This window comes from Lactuca serriola, chromosome 8, assembly GCF_051521515.1.
Source record: "Lactuca serriola cultivar US96UC23 chromosome 8, Lser_US96UC23_V15, whole genome shotgun sequence".
NCBI lineage: Eukaryota > Viridiplantae > Streptophyta > Magnoliopsida > Asterales > Asteraceae > Lactuca > Lactuca serriola.
The window spans coordinates 277881205-277901872 of NC_136415.1; the positions used below are offsets into that span (position 1 = coordinate 277881205).

A 20668-nucleotide genomic window follows, 5' to 3' on the forward strand; every position below is an offset into this window, starting at 1 on the left:
TTATCACTAAGCCTTATAAACAAGTTTTTACATTTTCAAAACTATTTTTAGACAGCAAGCCAAATTTTTAAATGTTCTTGTGGAAAATACTTTTATTAAATCAATTTATTTATAAAACGTAACCACTCTGATATATTTATATAAGTAAGACTTGGAGGACTTAGGACCGATATCTCGCCTTATTTCCTGTTCTTGTTTGATTGTGGGCTTAGGGTAGTAGCTATCTGTCCGACTGTCGTTGATTTCTTAGTTATATAACTTGTATATTAGTATGGGATACGAATATCGCTTCTTTCACTAAATACTAAAGTCACTAACATGTCAAGAACCATCCACACTAAGTTAACTATAATAGGTATAGTTAATGTTATTACTACTACTATTCGCTAAAGTCACTACTCTCTACACTATAATACTCACTATTACCAGACGATACACTAGTAAGAGAATCCACTATGATCAATACTAAAAGATTACTACACTATAACAATTGAGAAAACACTAAACAAACAATAATACACTAACCCACTACGAGATACTCTATTCGCTACCCACTACGCCCGGAGTTTTCCGATAGGAAGAGGACACTACATGTATAGATCTATACGGGGCAGACGCTATTACATCCCCACTGTTAATTTCAGTCCGCGTCGTGCAGGCCCAGGGATGCCATTACTTCACTATACGGTGTATGACTGGGAAGGTCATGGGATCCTCTATCATCCTCACTATTAGTATATACAAGGAAATACACTATAACTACACTAAAATACTACACTAAATGCTAAACTACATCCCGAAGTAAGTAAGTATCTATCACTAAAGGAAGCTTGCACCTCTATCACTAATCTCAGGCTTAACCTATTCTATCACATTTACTATTTGGAGATTTACCAGTACACTTTTAGAATAGACTGTTTCACAGAAATGAAGAATGTATACTTTTTTTTACAGATTGTCACTTACAATGTATTTTTTGGAAAATATGGGATTTTCTAAGTTTCTACTACTTAAGAAAATAAATGACACATTTTTCACACTAATGCTTTGTATACAAAAACTCACACTAAACTCTTATGAACTCACCAGCTTTATGCTGATATTCGTTTTCAAAATAACTTGTATCTTCAGGTCAAAGATAGACAGGTACAGTCGGAGCATTTTTGGGAAGGTGGAGCACACAAGACCCATCTCTTATTTTTGATTACTTTTGGGTGATTGTTAAACATTACAAAACACACTTGTAATTAAACTCACTATGTAATGCAATGGTTGTATGTTTCTTGTTTTTACTATTATGCAATTGTGATGATACCGTACACTACGTCATCCACCCCGAAACGTATTCCGCCGTTATCGGTTTTGGGGTGTGATAGAATTAACCCTAACCACTTCTTTCACAAAAGAGATGTGTATGAATTACACAGCCTCCTGCTCTGATACCAATTGATGAGTTTAAGAAACTATTTGATCGTTTAGATCTTATAACAGGTAAATCACGAAAGCAAAAAACACCAATATAAAACACAAGAATGAATCTGAATATGTCGAATGATTCAATTGATTCAATCCTCAGCAGAGCTCGATTAAGAACTTCCGCTGTAGAGGATATTAGGGTTACAAAAGATAAAGATCAAATGCTTGAAAAAATAATTTCCAAATCTTACGTACTAGGATGCATGCAAGCACCTATAAATACAAAACCCTATAAAATAACTCACGGATGGACAGGCCCATACCGGAGACTAAATGGACTAAATAGCGAGCCCAAGACGCAACACCTTCTGGACCTAACACAAGATTTTATGTGATTTTTGGTCACATGCATGCATTAAGTCAGTTGTTAAGTCCTCTTGAGCTTTAAGAGATTTATTAAGCCATGCATGAGCGTAAAGTTATTAACTTTACGTGATTACCCAACTCAAAGAAGTCAGATCTACATTTTGGGATCAATGTCTTAGCGGATTAAGAAGCAAATTGAGTTTTGGCTGAATGGAGGAGTACGTTGGGCGTACAATCCTGTACATGCAACGTACAAGCCCTTAAGCAAGTACGCTTAGCGTACAAGCTGAGTACGCCCCGCGTACTCAGCATGATGGGATTTCGGTGTTTGGGCTTCGATTTGGGCCATATTTTGGGCTTATTTGTTTTGGGCCCTGTTGGGCCATCAGGTTTGGGTCTGATATTTATTTTAGGAGGCCCACTATGGGATTTGGGCCTAGTTTGGAAATTTGGGCCTTAGGTGGCTAATTAGGATTGGGCCTTGCCTTGGGCCAAGTTATGGAAAGGGCAAAAAGGTTTTTTACCCTAGTTTGGATACTTAGTGTGGGTCGGATTCGATTATTGATGGATGATTACCTTATGATTGTTAGTGTGGGGATTCTTGCGGGCCAGCAGCCAAAGATTCTTTCTGTGAGATTCAACAGTGCGATGTGAGTTTTCTCACTGTGTTTAGTGGGTAGAAGGCACCAATGCCGACCCATGATTTGTCATGTTAGATTACTCGTTGTCTGTGTGACACTTGTATGTGTATGTGATGTATGCTTACTAGGCAGGACCCTATGATTATTTTGTATGATGTGACATGTTATGCTTATATGAATTGTATGTGGGCCTATTATGCGAGTTAGGGTGGAGCCCCTTATACTCATTAGACGGGGCCCGTTATGTGATATGCATGTTTGGTATGTGGTATCTTAGGGTACTCACTAAGCTTTGTGCTTACGGTTTTCAGTTTATGTTTCAGGTACTTCGGTTTTCAATTGAAAGAGCTTGGGATGATTGCAAAGCACACACCACATGTTTCAACATTTTGTGATTTACTCTGATAGCGATCATATATTAAGAAAGCTTTGATTACGTTGGTTCATGAAAATGAGATGATGTACTATTTTAATAATTTTAAAAATGAAAAGCTTTTTGGGTCTTTTTTTGGGACTTTTCACCCAGGTGGATGGCCAACGAATTTAGGTCCAAAATGCCCGGTTTTAGAAACATTGTACATTTTGGTAAAGTGCACAAATTTTATTATTTCTTTTAAGAGTAAATTAAGATATTTTCGTATTTGTAAATATCCTTTACGTTAACTATATAATTAAATAAAACTAAAAATACAACAAATATTTTAATATGTTAACCAAGATACCCGAACAATATCGGAAGTTATTGGAAAAATGATCATCAATCAAGTTGTTAAGGGTTCAAAACTTGTTTGATCATAAATGTAGATTGTGCGTATTTTATCTATTATAAAATACTAGCATTTGATTATGTATTTATATAAGAGTAGACTATACATTATAGTGTGTTAGGTGTTAAAATAAATTTACATGTACTGAATAACGTGTTTATTCAAGAGTAGATTAATGGTGTGTATTAGCTATTAGACTATTGGGTATACAATCCACACCTCACGCAACCACATCATCTCTTCCCCCATGGCGTGAATAGACACCAAACAAGAGAGAGACGTTTAGTCATATGTTGCCTCAACCACGTGTAACGATGTAAATTTTCAAAACAAAATTTTCATTTTTAATCATATAATCTTCAAAACACTTTTCATAAAACATCATTTATTTAGTTTACATAACATAACTCCGAGTTTAACTAGTTAATAATCCAGGATCCTCGAACACATGATTCTTTCTCTGATGTGTACAATCAAGCCAGTGCCGTCTCGCGATCCTGAGAAAACCTGAAACACATAACACATAACACGGTAAGCACGAAGCTTAGTGAGTTCCCCAAAATACCACGAACACGTAATTAGCCACTCGAGGCCATAGCTCTGTAAGACCCTCCAGTCAATGTGTCTCAGTGGAACCCTCCAGTCCCATAGCTCGTTGGACCCTCTGGTCCGGTCTAGCTCATTGGACCCTCCGGTCCGGTCTGGTTGGGAGTCTTCCGGCCTCATAGTTCGTTGGACCCTCCGGTTTGGTCTATATAACACATAGCATTAGATCATACAAACAAAATGCATAACTCAAGCAAGAACATAAGACCCTTTGGTCACACATAATTACCACTCTAGGTAAAGTATAGTGAGAAGACTCACCTCGGCTAGCAGGTGAGCAAATAACCTCGCGCTCGGATCTCGAACTAGCCTCCTCCTAACACAAAGGATGAATATCTCTAATTAATACTCTTTTCACGACTCAAATAATCGAAGGCGGTTCTTTCTCTTTCTAACTCTTTGAAGTGGGTAAAAGTCCATTTTACCCCTCCAAGGTCTCTGTTACTTATGTTGACCAAAACCCCAAAGTCAATAGAAGTCAAACTTGAGTCAACAGTCCATATTTGACCCAACTCATCGAGTGCACCCTTGCGACTCGTCGAGTCCCCTCGCATCTTTTGAATTCTTCCTACAACTCACTCAGCTTGCCGAGTTGACTCCCAACTCGATGAGTCAACACTGGGACAAGGCTACTTAGACAAACCCACTACGACTCGTTGAGTCATCCTATGGACTCGGTGAGTCGGCTCCATCAGATTTCCCATCCAGCCACCTGAGGTCAGATCTATAACTCTAACTCGTAGATCTAACCTCCTAATACTCAAAAGTCACGTAAAGGTCCGATCTTGATACCCATGCATAGTGTATTTTGCTCTATATATAATTATGACTCCGTTAAAGCTTCATAACTTCAAAGCTCTAAGGTTGCTCAACTATGGCTTCCTACTATCATACTCTCTAGACCTTACAATGTCCAGATCTATGGCATAACTTAGAAGAGGGGGGTTTGATGCACCCAAAACCCCACCAAAAGTGATATGAGCCCTAACTTCTCATACTCAAGGGATCTATTCAATAAATCAAGAAAGGTAGGGACTTCATACCTAGATCTAAAGCTAAAGATGGAGATGCAGTAGATCCACAAGCTCTCCTCTTGATCCTTGCAACACCCTTGATCTTCTTCCCAAGGAATGACCTCAAATGAGCCTCTTTCCCTCTCTTGCTCACCAATGACTCTAGGGTTTCTCTCAAGTGACGAATGGCACTGATAAGCATGTCAAGGAGGCTATAAGTGCCTTTAAATAGGCCCAGGCCCGAGAAAATTAGGGTTTCTGCCAACAACGCTGACTCGGCGAGTCATCTCTCCGACTCATCGAATCCATTCATTATCCATGTCACCAAGTCGCGACTCTACTCGACGAGTTGAGGCACCAACTCGTCGAGTCCCTCCAAAATCCTTAAATTAAATAATGAGAACACTATACTTGGAAAACCGGATGTTACACCACGACCTTCCACACGACACGGGGTTGTGTGCACGTCATCACCAACGACAAGATGACAATTTAACGTCCACCTCAATACCATGCCTCATACATTATATATATATATATATATATATATATATATATATATATATATATATATATATATAATAGATGTGTGTCAGCGCAAAGCGGGAGCGATAAATAGTTTTTTGTGGCGAAATTTTTTTACAGAGAAATAATTATTATATTTTATTATTAGTTATTATGTAATAACAAATTACATTTTAAATAAAATATTTATGTTTATATTGCATGTTAATATTATTAATGTAAATTAATTAATATTGGTATTGGGTTTAAGAAATGTAAAATTAATTTATATACATGAACTTAATATTTTAAAGTTTTCATTTTGCTTAAAATTGAATTTCTTAATTACTTTCCTTAATTTAAATTTTGCACTTTTGGCAAATATTAATGAACTATTTATGTATAATTGATTTGTACAAAAAAAAAAACTTTGTAACTTATACCTTTTAAAATGAAAATATGACTAATATGTTTTATAATATAGTATAAGATAGTGCTAAATTATTGTATTCTAACTATCTATTGTGTGTATGTAGAATTGATTGTGGACCTATCATTTTAATTATTTTAAGAAACTAATTAATACATATTAAATGTTGAATCTTTAACATTTAACATATATTAATTACTTTATTTAAATAACTAAAATTATTGGTCCACAGTATATTCTACATGCACATAATAGATAATAGAATGTTCAAATGTGGATTGACATATGTTGTATAGACGTGTGACCAATGCTATTATGTGAGAACTACAAAGAAAATATGTTGTTTGGTAATGTGAATACGCTCAATCTTACATAACTATTGTCATTATCACACAATTTTATTAATTAAATCGTCTACAAGCTTATTATAGATTTATTATTATTATTATTCTCATTCTGTCAGAATGTTCATTGAGTCGTATTCTGTAAGAATTAAAATGAGTAAAAAACGATGCATGAGAACAAAAATGAATAAGAATTAGTGAGAATGAATGAAAATGACGATATTTGTATAAGATTGAACGTATTCACATTAGCAAACAACCTATTCTCTTACTAATTATCATTGAATAATATTGTCCATACCTTCGCACAATAGTTGTCCATCCACATTATAACCTAGCCCTACTAGCAATAATATAAAAACACAAAAGATTAATTAAAGAGCCAAAAATCAAAACTTTTTGTCCCGATACCCTTTGTCTATCAAAAGAAATTGTATGGTGATTATTTTGGAACATAGTACAACGACAGGGTACTTAAGTTTACGATTTTTTTTTCATGAACAAATGTAAAAACTAAAAAGTGTACGGATTTTTTTCGCGACCAATGCGGAAAAAATAGAAATTTGGTTTGTGGATTTAACGTTTTTGGTTTCTTGGAAAATGAATAATTTTGACAATGAAAAAGTTTAAGCAATTATTTATATTTTTGTAATATACTTATTTTGTGAAATCTTTTACATGTTTTGTGAAAAGTAATTTATATTTTATAAATTATTTAGTTATATTTATGCAATAATACTTATTATTTTACGAGTCTACCTTAATAAATGAAGGTTTTTTTGCCACATGTCCTCTTCTCATTTATTTGGATACATGTCATTTTCTAGAATTTTTAAATTTTCTATTTCCACTTGTCATTTTATTGTATTTTCATTTTATTAAATTAAAATTCCACATTTAATGTGTAAGTTAATATATATGTAAAATATTTATTAAAAAAGGTTTATATATGTAATATATTCAATAGATTAAAGTTTCATTAATTTTAATAATTCAAAAAATTTCTCATTTTCCTTACAAATTCAAACTTTTCAAATTGTTAAAATTTCATATATTTTTTTAAATTAACCTATATAATACATGGGTTTCACACCTAGTTAAATAGTAAATGAAACATTTTGTAGTAACAATTCGGACAACGTAATCTCACAAAATTTATCTTTTAAGATAGATGATTATTTGGTGATAGTTTACATAATTTTTTTTAATCATTTGATATTCCAATAACTGAAATGATTATGTCAACCTTTTGTGAATATGATATTCAATCATCTACGCTTAAAGTTCCAATTTATCAAGCTTTAAACTAAAAAAATAACTCAAGTGATAACATATTTTCAGTTATAGAAATCTAAACGAATTAAACATGGATTTTTTAATATTTCATAATCATTCTTGGACTGATTCGATTTTTTTACAGGTGGATAGTCCTCTTGTTTTTTCGATGTTTTGATAGGGCGTCAGAGCTTCAAGATAGTTGCTCATAATTGAATTCTTTTTGGCCGGTCTCTTTCACTTTTCAACTTGTTCACTACAAAACAAAGAGACTTGAAAATTTATAATATATGTCACTATGTAAGTTTGTATTTGTGAAAATTTGTTATCCAATTATATTGATGAAGTTATATATAATTTTAAGATAGTTTTCTTATATTATTATATTTCTTTAATTACTTATTAAAATATGTCATTTAAACGCATCTTATAAAATTGAGAAAATTTATGTTTTATTTTATAGAATGAATAAATAAAATTTACATAATGTAGGTTAAATTTATCGAATATTAATCAAAGATGTATTAATTCCTTAGAACACCAAAATCATTTTTATTCAATAAATGATGTTATTATTTTGAATCGAAAGTATGGATGATCAAAAGTTAAAAAGGGGACGTGCATATAATACTAAAGATTTATATTTCACTAATTTATTTATGGAAAAGAGGGATGGAACATGAACATTGACTTTATTTTCTCAATAATACATTTAGAAAAATGGGTGATGAAAATAGAAGTGCTATTTTATTAAGAAAAAAAAAAGAATTTACGATCAAGAATAAAAAAAAGTCCAACAAATCACGTTAGTGGCGCATGCTTCTCAACTTTTGACTATAGAATAATTACAAAATGGTGCCCTAACTTCTACTTGATCTACATTCTTCACCAATGTATAATTTTCTTTGACATCTATGATCCTTGTATTGAAAATAAGTTCCAAATGACAACCATATTTTCTTACTAATCTATTTCACCATCTATGCCGGTCATATCCTCTTACAAAGCTATCCTTTCTACATAACTCAATAATTATCATAAACATCGAGCAATCATAATATGGTATTTGTTTATTTGTTTCTTTCTTAAATTTTACAGTAACTATATGGTGTAGTATATATTGTTTTCTATTTTTTTTTGAACAAATGTATTTTTTCCTAATGAAACTAGAGTTTTAAAGGGTACAACATTTTTTGCATAGCTGACTCCACCGCTATTAAAGCATGTAATTAACTATATTCAAAGACAACTTCATTTTATTCGATACACGTACATTAACATAAAACCCGTTTAAGAAAACCTCTTATGAAAATACACAATGTACTAAATGAATAAAAATACTGCGAAGTAGATTATCATCTATACTACTATTATAGGCAGTGTTTTAAAAACTAATTTGAATTGGTCGGTCGAACCGGTTGGACCGGAAACCGGAGAAGTGAGCTATTCAATTAATACTGATTTTAATTCTATTTCTGAACCGGAATGAATCCGTTATTTTTTATAAAAAAAACCCGGTTGAAGTGGTTAAATTAAATAAAAACACTTCAAAATGGATCGTTTTGCATAACAAACTTTGTCGTTTTTTTTTCTTCACATCTATTTAGATTTTTTTGAATAAAAACACATGGTAATGTTAGAGGTTTTTAATACGTTTGTATTCATCTAAAATTATATTTTATTTTCTTTTTAATATAAGTAGATTGATATAAAATTTATAGTTATGTGTTTTTAATATATTTTGATTGATCCACGACTTGTATATATATATATATATATATATATATATATATATATATATATTTTAATGTTTAAATGTGTGGATGTCTATGCATGTATAAAAATAGAAAAAAAAAATATTATAGAAACCAGTTGAATCGACGATTGAACCGATTAAATTGAGAACCGGTCATCATACCGGTTCAACTAAAAAATCAGTTTTTTAAAACATTGGTTATAAGATAAAAAAGAACATAATTTCTACTTTTAGTGGTTTACTTCTCTTGATAGTATAAAGTTTTTGGTAAATTAAATTACCTCATACTTTTTATACATACAAATATTAATACCCATTAAATTATAACAAATGTCATCATTTCATATTTTTTAAACTATCTAATTCAATGTATATCAGAAATATACCAAATAAAATTAAAGTGAATGGTGGAATCAAGAATGACAACACTTATTATAATTTTAATTATAATTTTAATGGATATGAATATTTGTTTTAAATTATAACAAATGTTATTATTTCATATTTTTTAACCGACAAAATCTATGAGCAGAACCTCATTCCTATTTATATTCTCATTATCAATTGTTCTATATGTTAAAAAAAATAAGTATAGTAAAACAAATAGCTTTCAACATTTTGTAGAGACTTACAAATTCAACAATAGTATAGGGGTGGTTCTTGTGTATTAAACAAACATAATATAAGAAAAGTCAAGGTCCAACGCTCACAATCAAAAGCAAGTTTGAAGTTGTGGTGGAGGTTGAGGACATATTCCTTCAACCGGCGTGAAACTTGACATCACCTATATTTTCATTCCAATAAATATATTTTATTTTATTTATTTATTTTTATTTTTATAAATTGACTGATTTTAATTGGTAATTTATCGATTCTATTATAAATAATTTTATTATTCGGTTGCATTCTAAGTTTAATATAATAATTACTTTCACTAAAATATTAATTTAATTTTCACCTTTTCATTTTATCAACGATTACAAGGTTTTAATATTAATTTTACATTACAATTCCAAGATTCATCAAACATAATCAAATACGAATTTGAACTCGATTTTCAACAATTTTATTTTCTAGATGTCTCTAGAATTTTCCATTGTTTTCAAAAAAAGATGAAAATAGAAAGTCATGTACGAATTGAATTTGATCGATCTTGATTGTCGTGGCTTATCGGTCGAGTTTTGACATAAAAGGGCCATAATTTTCCACGTTTGTGAGTTTGCACTCACGTATAAAATTTTAATTATTAAAACAAGCTGCTTAACTTCATAGTTGTTATATTTTTCTTTCAAGGAAACATTTTTTTTTCTTAAAAGAGAGCGCTTCAGCCATTTAACTCGGACCAAAAAGGCGTCTTTTAATCACTTAATTGTAGCTCTATAATGTCGTGGCGGAGATGGGTTAAGCCGGAGGTATTTCTTTCCGTTATCATGCATGGTTTTGATATTTTTTTATAATTAAGTTCCAATCTTTTTGATAGGTATATATATGTCTTATATAGGTTTACCCCTTGATGATACCAATTGTTGGAGTTCTTGGACTTGTTGCCACACAACTTGTACGTAACATATCTACCAACCCTGATGTGAGGTAAGATTAATTTAGTTACTACAAATCTTGAAAACTACGATATATATATATATATATATATATATATATATATATATATATATATATATATATATATATATATATATATATATATATATATATATATATATATATATATATATATATATATATATATATATATATATATATATATATATATATATATGAAAGTTGGCTTAAATCGGAACTTGGGTTTTAAGATGTCTAATGTATGAATCTCATAAGTGTTATTAACTAGGGGTGGCAATTATGGACACGAGACGACAAAAATACATGACACAAAACGAAATTGAGACGAAACTGAAATTTAAATTCGTGTTCGTGTCGTGTTCGTGTCAAGTGTAAAAAACACGATGTCGTGTCGTGTCGTGTTCGTGTTCAAAATTCGACACGATATTGACACGATTTAGCATTTATTTGTCGTGTTTTTCGTGTTTCTCATGTTTGTCGTGTTACTTATGATTAAATATTAATTAAATATACTAATTATTAAATTATGTTATTTTTTTCGTGTCATGTCGTGTTTGTCGATTTTTAATTGGTTCGTTTTCGTGTTAGTTAGAAAAAACACGACATCGTGTCGGTCGTGTTCGTGTTATATAAAACCTTATCGTGTCGTGTCGTGTCAGACAAAAACATGACACGATGACCCGATTTGCCACCCCTATTATTAACAGTATTTCCATATGAAAGTAAAAGTTCAACATGGTGTTTGTATAATTTTGCTCATAATTAATAATTTTCACAGGAGGTATCATGATCCTCTTTACCTAAAATTCTTAATAGTTGATAGAAGGGCTAACTTTGTCTATACATTATAAAAGTAACATTTATGTATGGGTTTATTGTGTTGGTTAAGAAATAATTGCCCAACTCATAAATGTTTGAAGTAGGGTTTGCACCCCGCACTTTGAAGTGGATACCTTGTGTTCGTTTGCAATCCTTTGAAAATCACATTCTAGCATGGATAAGGTTTTGTAAGACATAATTTGATACGATATTCTACATAGCAAGTTATTTTTTTAAAAGTATTTCACCTATAAAGCTTGCACTCCATCCAAACACAACAATTGTTACCTTCCATCACCATTAGTACATCTTTGTATAAAGACAACTTAATAAATCATAAATGAAATGTTGAAATGATCAGAGAAGAATCTTAAGCAGGGTTTCGCCCTTAAAATTTTAACAGAAAAAGAAATCAATTTAAAATTTAATCATATCCTTAATAAAGCTAAATGCAAGAATTGCCTATATATTTTCATATATGTGTTTGTGTTTTACGAATTGGCCATGTAAGAGAATTGGAAAATGATGGTAATTTATGCGGCTTGACGTAAAATATAGTAGAAACAATAGAAAATATTGCAATAGGTAGTATTTTATAGTAGTTTATTATTTAGGTCTAATTATATGTGTAAAGTTCATTTCTGGTTTGAAAAAAAAATGCTTATACAACTTTTATATGTTTTTTGCAACATAAATGCCCATATTTAAAAAAAGCTTTAGAAAACTAATTACTAAAACTCAAAGAATATTGAAAAATATACATGAAAACGTAAAAAAAAGTTGTCAAAATTTAATTATAAACTAATAATTCTGCAAATACGAAATCGCGACCAACATTTTAAAGCAAGTAATTTTGTAAAAATAAATAAGTTTGAAAGCATTTAAAAATAAAGCTGTAAAAAATTGAAAGAAAACCAATTTACAAAAAGCCTTAGACAAATTTATAAAAATAAAAAGAAAAGATTTATGGTTATTGTTCACACTTTGCAAATTGTATGGGTAATATAATTAAACGTTCTTGTGTTTAATGAATATGTTTAACACCTAATAATTAAATTCTGCATATTAACGAGATAATCTGCATTGAATCTTTTGTAATATGTAAATGATTTTGGTTTTTTAGGGTTACAAAAGAAAACCGAGCTGCTGGTATTTTGGAAAATTTTAAAGAAGGTGAGAAGTATGCGGAGCATGGATTAAGGAAGTTCGTTCGTGGTAGGACCCCTCAGATAATGCCATCGATCAATGATTATTTTACTCGAGAGAAATAAACTGAATCAATCATCGATTATTTTTTTAGCATTTTGAACAAAAAAAACACAAAAGAAAAAAAATATATTATTATAGAATATTTACATTCAAATTGTTACGTTACAACCAAAATGTGGTCCATTATTCATATTTTGAAGCCATATTTTTGTGTTTTCTTAAAAATTCCTTAAGAGAGATATATGTTAGTGGTATGAATAGTGTCTACCTCATAGGAGAGGTGCGTATTTGAATTGTGCTTGTGAGACCACAAGACAACACATAAATACTGGATAGTGACAATACTAGATCAAATCGAATTTGTTAAACATGATAAACACTGCCATATTTTAGACCTGATAAAGCAATGGTGTAGGTTTTTTGTATTTTTTTTACCTTTAGTATTTTAGTTTACATTACAAATACATCATATTTTATAATAATGTTGGTGATTTAGTGTCATCAATACATTTGGTGTAATCATGATTTAGTACGAGACAAGCCGAGTTTCATTTAGTTATATTGTCACAATTAAAAGGTCAGAGTTTCATTTCTATAATAAAGTAGAGTTTTTAAACTAAAATATAAATATACATTGGTTTTTCTATACTTTTGTTGTCTTTTTCAAATCAAGATTATAAAGCAACTAGAGTACTATAAGCATAAATCATCAAGAGACTATTTTGGATTTCATCAAATTATTTTTAAAACATAAGAAAGCATTATATTTTTATTTCCGTTTTTTCTTACAATATTGTGATAGTATGAAATGAGAGCATGATGACTTATTAAAAAAATCAATGAAATAAGAACTGTCTTTATTACATATAAATAGCCAATGTAAGATGCTTTTCATTCTACTTAAAAGCATACATTTAGGCCGTATGACATGCTTTTCACGGAACCAGATTGTGGTTTAGGTGGTGGATTGGCAACGGTCGTGCACACCATCCCGATGCCATGTTCGTGGCGCTTCGTTGTATGTGGCACGAGAGGCAACTACACAAACAAGGCTTAACCTTCTATGTCTCTCACCATCTCTCTCTCTTGCTTCCTTGCTTCTTTCTTCCATTTTTCTTTTTCTTTCATCTTCTTCGTTTGGAAGTTCCCTACGCTCCTTAGCGTGGAGAGTATACCTTTCAGACTTATTTCCTCTTCTTCATCAACTTGACAACATGTTTCTAAGGATCAAAAAGTTCTATTTATCCTAACATCCCCTATCACCTTGTGAAGAAAATGTGATCAAAAAGTTGTATTAGGTAAAATTTCAAAGTTATATCTTAATAAACCACAATATAATTAACAATCCAGTAAAGAAAGACTAGAAAAGTACAATTATTGCTCACACTAATAATTTAACGACAATTGATTAGTCCTAACAAAAATGTAAATCAAATTGAAATATTTGAAATCCCAATACACCACCACAGTTATGGGAACAACGGCCAAAAATTCAACACATCTGATCACCACGCCATGGCCATGCACCTTCCGTGATGTGTCAATCCCTTGACAAAACATTCGCGAAGAAATCCACTCGCGACGACGGGGTAAGCAGGTTTCCACGTTGTGGGAACTGTCCAGAAACTACTTAATGGATTAAGCCCTTAATCCATTAAGCCACACACTCATCTCTTCTACAATACTTCCAAATGTCATTAAGCTTCATAAAAACCCTTGACTAATGGACATGCATGTTCAATGCATGTCTAGAACTTGTTTAGGTCAAAATGGTGAAAAATGAAGTCAAAATCTCATGCATAGAACCAAAACTCAACCAAACCTCAAATCTATCACACAAAACCTCAAAGGGACCCAAGGATCCATAAAGTTGCCAACTTTATGGAATCCAAACACTCAACCAACCCCAAACATGATGAACAAAGCATGAAAGCCTAAATCTAGAAGCATGTCACATAAAGGTTAGAACATGAGGACTTACCATGGTCAAAAATATGTGCTCCAAGGTGGTGAGAGAACTTGCTTGCTGGATCTATGCACCAAGAACATCTTCTTCTCTAAGGCATCAAAAACACACCAAAGGTACCCAATGGATGAAAGAGGATAAGGGAGGCTTAAAGTGGTGAAAAGGAGGCTAGGGTTTCATTTAGGAAGGTTGGAGGCTAAATAGGATCCCCAAACCTTGAAGTTAGAGGCTTTAAATACAGAAGAAACCCTAAAAGATCATGGGATTGGGCTGCCACAACCACCTTGCCGTGGTGCTCACCAGAAAAACATGATCATAAAAGCCATGCCACGTCGTCGGTATCCATACACCACGTCGTGACAAATATTTTGTGACAACCCGAAATTTTCTATCCTGTACAGTCAAACACTTCATTGAAAGTCAAACTCATTCCTGCTATCATTTAGCACAATTTGGAGTTTGTTTGAGCGTTCTGAGCCTTGTACACTTAAGGGATAAGCGTTGGGGTTTATCTGCTGAAGCTATAGTACAAAGATCAGGCCTAAAACACCATGACCGTGAGTTCACCGCCACCACACTGGAGTTTACGGCCGTAAACTCCATGTGGGCCGTAAACTCACACTATATGATCAAGTGTTGGCCACTTGTTTCATTCCTTTCCTTCCTTGGCTGATTTTCCTTCAATTCCTCTCAACTATCATCCTGATCTTCACCTTAGATCTTCAAAACTAGTAAGTATTCTTCCTTGACTTTTTGATACACCTCTTAATCTAGCATTCTCTCATGATTTCATCCATGAAAATCATGTTTTCATAGATCTTCAAGTTTCACCAAGAACACCAAGAACACACACTAGTGTTCTTAGCCAAAACCGACCATTTCAAGCTTCTATATTGTAAGCACTCTTGTTCTAACTTTTTATGTACTAGATTAAACATGTTTAAGGCCTTAGAAACATCAAGAATCAAGGGTTGGAAGAGAGTTTACGGCTAAGGATCTCCCAAGGCCATAAACTCCCTATAAGGGTGCATTGATGCCCTAAATTCCTTCCTTATGCTTAGAACTTGGATTAGAACCCTCCACCAATGAACTAGGGACATTAAAATTCGAGTTGGTACATAATACCATGAGTTTACAGCCGTAAACTCATGGAGGAATGGTCCCTAGGCCGTAAACTCATGTTAAGGTAAATTCTTGGACCTTAAACTCATTTAGACTCTTGTTTAGCCTTGGAACACTTAAACACTTGAGACTCCCTACCTTTAAGACCATAAATATGACTCTTTAGAGAGTTTACGGCCAGGAGTAAACTCCCCTGGGCCGTAACCTCCATTGAGAGTGGTCTTTGGGCCATAAACTCAAATGCAATGCCTTACATTCCTTAGATGCAACCCTAATGAACTCCTAGCACTTGAACCAAAGTGTTTTCCACGTTTTAGGGTGTTTATACTTATCTACTTAGTGTTATAATCACTAATTGTATACATATATGTGTTTTTATATGTTAATAGGATCAATGTGTGTGTTCAAGTCTTCACTTGACACCTAGCACTTGTCCGACACTTCCATACGATTCACTCATTACAGGTGAGTTCATACCCCTTAATTAACCTTTTAAATGTTTTTAAATACTTTTATGGCAGGGGGGGATACAAGTTGAATCATACTAGTTATTATATCAATCACATGTGATTAATAACTAGCATACAAATGGATTTACTACACTTTTAGCTGTTTTACTCAGTATACTACTTCAAAATGATTTCTCAAAACGTTTTACATATTAAACTCTTTATCAAATTGTCTTACATACTATATCTTTCTTTTCAAACTTTGTTATAACTATGTTTCAAACAAAGGTTTTCATGTACTTCAAACTGTGTTTCAATCAAAGGATTTCTTATACTCTAAATTGTTCTTATCAAACAAACTGTTTTTAAATCATTTTATAAACTGACATCAAGTCATCAATCCTTAGTTATTAAACTTTTCAAAGGTTTTACAAAACTTCTTTTATACTTTTATATTGTCAAATGCATGCCTATATATGTATAGTTATATAAGTAATGTTTAAAGGATTTAGGACTGCTAGCTTGCTTTAATTCCTTTTCCTTGTTTGGATGTGGCCTTAGGGTATCGGTTATTTGTCTGAATTTCATCTAAATATTAGTTATATATTATGTGTACATACATAGACATAAAAGTTCTATCAGTCAATTCAGTACCTTTGGGTAGCAAAGGCATACTTTCGGTTATACACGTACATTACTAGTAAATATAATAGGTATAGTTAGGAGATACTATTTACTATTCCAAGTACAAGGAATCACACTAAGAGTTAGTTCATACATTAGTCAATACATACACTACTCTAATACATACTATACGAAGAGACACTAATACATACTATACGAAGAGACACTAATACATACACTAATACATATTATACGAAGAGACACTAATACATACTATACGAAGAGACACTAGTACATACTATACGAAGAGACACTAATACATACTATACGAAGAGACACTAGTACATACTATATGGAGAGATGCTACTACATACTATATGAAGGTATACTTCTACACACTCATGGACTGACCATCCTACACTTGGCTGCTCGCAACAAAAGGTGTGTTCATCTACGAATGTTCTCGGTTGTACTGTTCGGCGAGTTACCACACCGTGTTTATCCTATACAAATGGATACATTCATAAGGATTATACAATTTTCCTTATTACCTTTACTTTGTGACACATTCACATAAACGATGAGGTAGGATATATTTTGATATAAATATATTATTTTCCTTATTACCTTATTTTGTGATACATTCACTTAAACGAAAAGGTAGACTATATTTTTATAATAATAGTTATACATGGGAAAAATCAACATTTTTACAATGATGCATACTTTCAAAACAGTCGGGTCTTGGTAGAAGACTACTTTTTATACTAGTAGGACATATGGGATTTTCTAGGGTTTTCATACTTATATACACTTTTCCTCAAAACAATTAGAAGTCTTTTATTAAAAGTTTTTACAAATCAATGACACTAAAATACTTATGAATTCACCAGCTTTATGCTGATACTCGCTTTCAAAATAACTTGTATTCTTAGGTTACTGTAGACAGGTATGATGACCAGGTTTTGAGAAGACGGAGTAGTCAAGACTTGTCTTTTATTTTGATTATTCATTATGTTGTTTTATTCAATGAAAGAACACACTTGTATTTAAAATTATACTATTAATGCAATGGATGATGTTGTTGCTTGTTTACTACTTTGCATTGTTGTGATACTGTACATGACGTCCTCCGCCCCAGAACGTTTCCGCCGTTCTTGGTTTTGGGGTGTGACAGATTGGTATCAGAGCATTGTTTATAGTGAATTGAGTATATCAACCCATAAAAGATATACAGACTATAAATACAATGGGATTAAAATACTCTGACCAAGAGTTTATACTTTTAAATAATAAAATATTTAACTAAGTATACATACCTGCATTCATACTAAAATCAGTGTCACAATGACAAGAACAAAAGTATTACGATTGTTGAATATCACAAGTAAGCTCGGGGATGTATGGTCAGTCCTGGGAGTGGCATAGCCTGATCAACTATGCTGGTTTGAGGAGTGATTAGCATATGCCCAAGAATGGTTGTGATATGGCAACAAGTCTAAAAGCTTACCAACACTACTACAATGAAGACATTAGGAATATCTGTGTTACTACAATTACTTAGTTGAGAGCTAAAAAGATTTTCATTAGTAGGTCAATAGTTGCTAAGTGGGTACACTAAGGTTATATGTAACTAGGATGACATAGACTTAGAATCTGTGAATTTTTGCTTTACCCCTGTTCCTTGTGAATTTGGAGTTTAGGTCACTTATTCGAAGGCCTATCATGTTTTGATTACATATAACTGGTATGCACTTTACAAATAGTGAAGTAAATAATGAAGATTATCTTATAATTATCTAGTTAGTTCGTCTAATAGTTATTTCCTTACCCCAATTCTCGCGTAGATAACATGGCTGGACTCCATCCCCATGGCGACCCATACCTTCCGAACGAAGGAAATGTTGGATGGTTTGGAGAAGAACCAGAGGATGATCATCCAATCCCTTTGGATGATCACCATGCTGAAGACTTTTCGGATGGTGCTAACTCCGAGCCTGGGGTTGAGAACCTACCCCCGGTAGCTCCCATTTCAAATCCTAATCCTCGCCCGACTTTTCATGGCCCGACGCCTCCTTGGGTAGAATGCTTGGAAACATGGGGAGAAGATCAAGATCAACCTATGTCGTATAATGGAGACCGAAGCTTGTACAACTTAAGCGAAGGGGGCTCAACAGACAGAGTCCTGCCAATCCTGGTCCGTAGAGTTTGCCCGAAACGAAATTCAGGGCAAGACAGCTCTCCATCGTATCGCAGAGGTTGATGCCAATGCAGGAATGCATACCATCCGCACCAATCGCCTTGAAAACACTCGTGACAGATCTAAGAGAGACCATGAGACCCTGCTGCAAGCACTAGCTGAAACTCGAGCCGAAGTCATAGAGCTCCGAGTACGCCAGAGGGTGTACGAAAGATACCTGCTTGATATGGAACGTCAACTGGCTGAACTAAGGATTCACCAGAGGGATGTCCGTCACCATTAGGAGATGCTTTATTTTACTTCCTTGTTATAAGGAGTTGTTTTCCTATCTATGCCTTATGTAGCACTTTTCTATGTAACTACCCTAGTACCGTAAGTACTTTTAGTTAGGCCTTTATGCTGTCAGAACTTTTCCACTCCGGATAGGATGTAAGACCTACTACAAGGTCAATTTTCCCAAACATATTACATCATGAATATCAATGATATTGACAGTCGGCTAATTTCTGTGTCACTCTTTGTTCAAATACTTTCATCATACTATCGTTGGAGTCTATCTGAAACTCACTCTAGTCAAGTTATTGGAGTATGGTAATTTAGTTCGGGATCATTTCCAATTCTCTTTCAAAGGTTGGATCATGTATCCACCAACCAATGGTACCCTAGTTTGGATGACAAACGTCTTGTGACCATTCTATGAACTTACTTCTACTATGTACTAGGACTGCATCATAGGGATGTAGGTCAAACCCTCGAGAACATACTTCTACTATTTACATGAATGATCGAAATACATCTAGGTTCAATCATAATCACTCACGAACTCCTTTTCTTTCGTATAACAGAATCATGTCGTCATCCAAAAACAGTCAGCCGGACAACGAAACCCCTATCCTTCATATCGACGCCGCTACATTCCAAGCCATGGTAACAGCTGCCGTGACAGCTGTCCTTGCAAACCTCAACTCGGGCAATGCAAACAAGACTGGCAAAGGGGTTGAAAATTCCGATCGTTGTGGCGATCCGAGAAACCAAAAAATGATAACAGTCATAGACTTGCAAAGCCGTAAAATCGAGAATAAGAAACGAAAGCTTCAAGCCCAAAAGGAACGCAAGCGATTTCAAAGTCTTGCCATGCAACAGCCACTAGTGGCGACCCCTGCCACCTCAACACGGGTCAAGCAATATGAGGGAACAATCCCAAAGTGTAACAAGTGTAACTATCATTATAATGGAGCTTGCCGGGTATTGTAGTGCATCAATTGCAACCAAATGGGGCACACTACTCGTTTCTGTAAAGCGTATGCACGAACCACCTTCCAGACCACCAACATCGGGGTTAGCCCAGCATGATATGGTTGTGGTGAAACCAAACACTATAAAAGGAACTGTCCAAAGGGGAAGAACAAAGAAAACACTCGTGTCCACATAACTCTGACTCGACACATCACTTCCACCACCGATGCTTGTACAAGACAGATATGTCACCAATGCGGTGAGATAGGACACCTCAAGAAGGATTGCCCAATAACAAAGAACTCTGGCGTAGAAGGGAAGATACTAAGGATCACTGCCGCATG

At 33.3% G+C, this 20668-nt stretch overlaps 1 long non-coding RNA gene across 1 annotated transcript; it reads left to right on the plus strand.

Moving 5' to 3' along the window:
- The first annotated feature begins 10289 nt into the window (after positions 1–10289).
- On the plus strand, positions 10290–12901 carry LOC145068753 (uncharacterized). Its single transcript, XR_013689107.1, has 3 exons — positions 10290–10530; positions 10620–10708; positions 12642–12901. It is a non-coding gene; the product is annotated as an uncharacterized LOC145068753 (long non-coding RNA).
- Positions 12902–20668: the final 7767 nt, after the last annotated feature.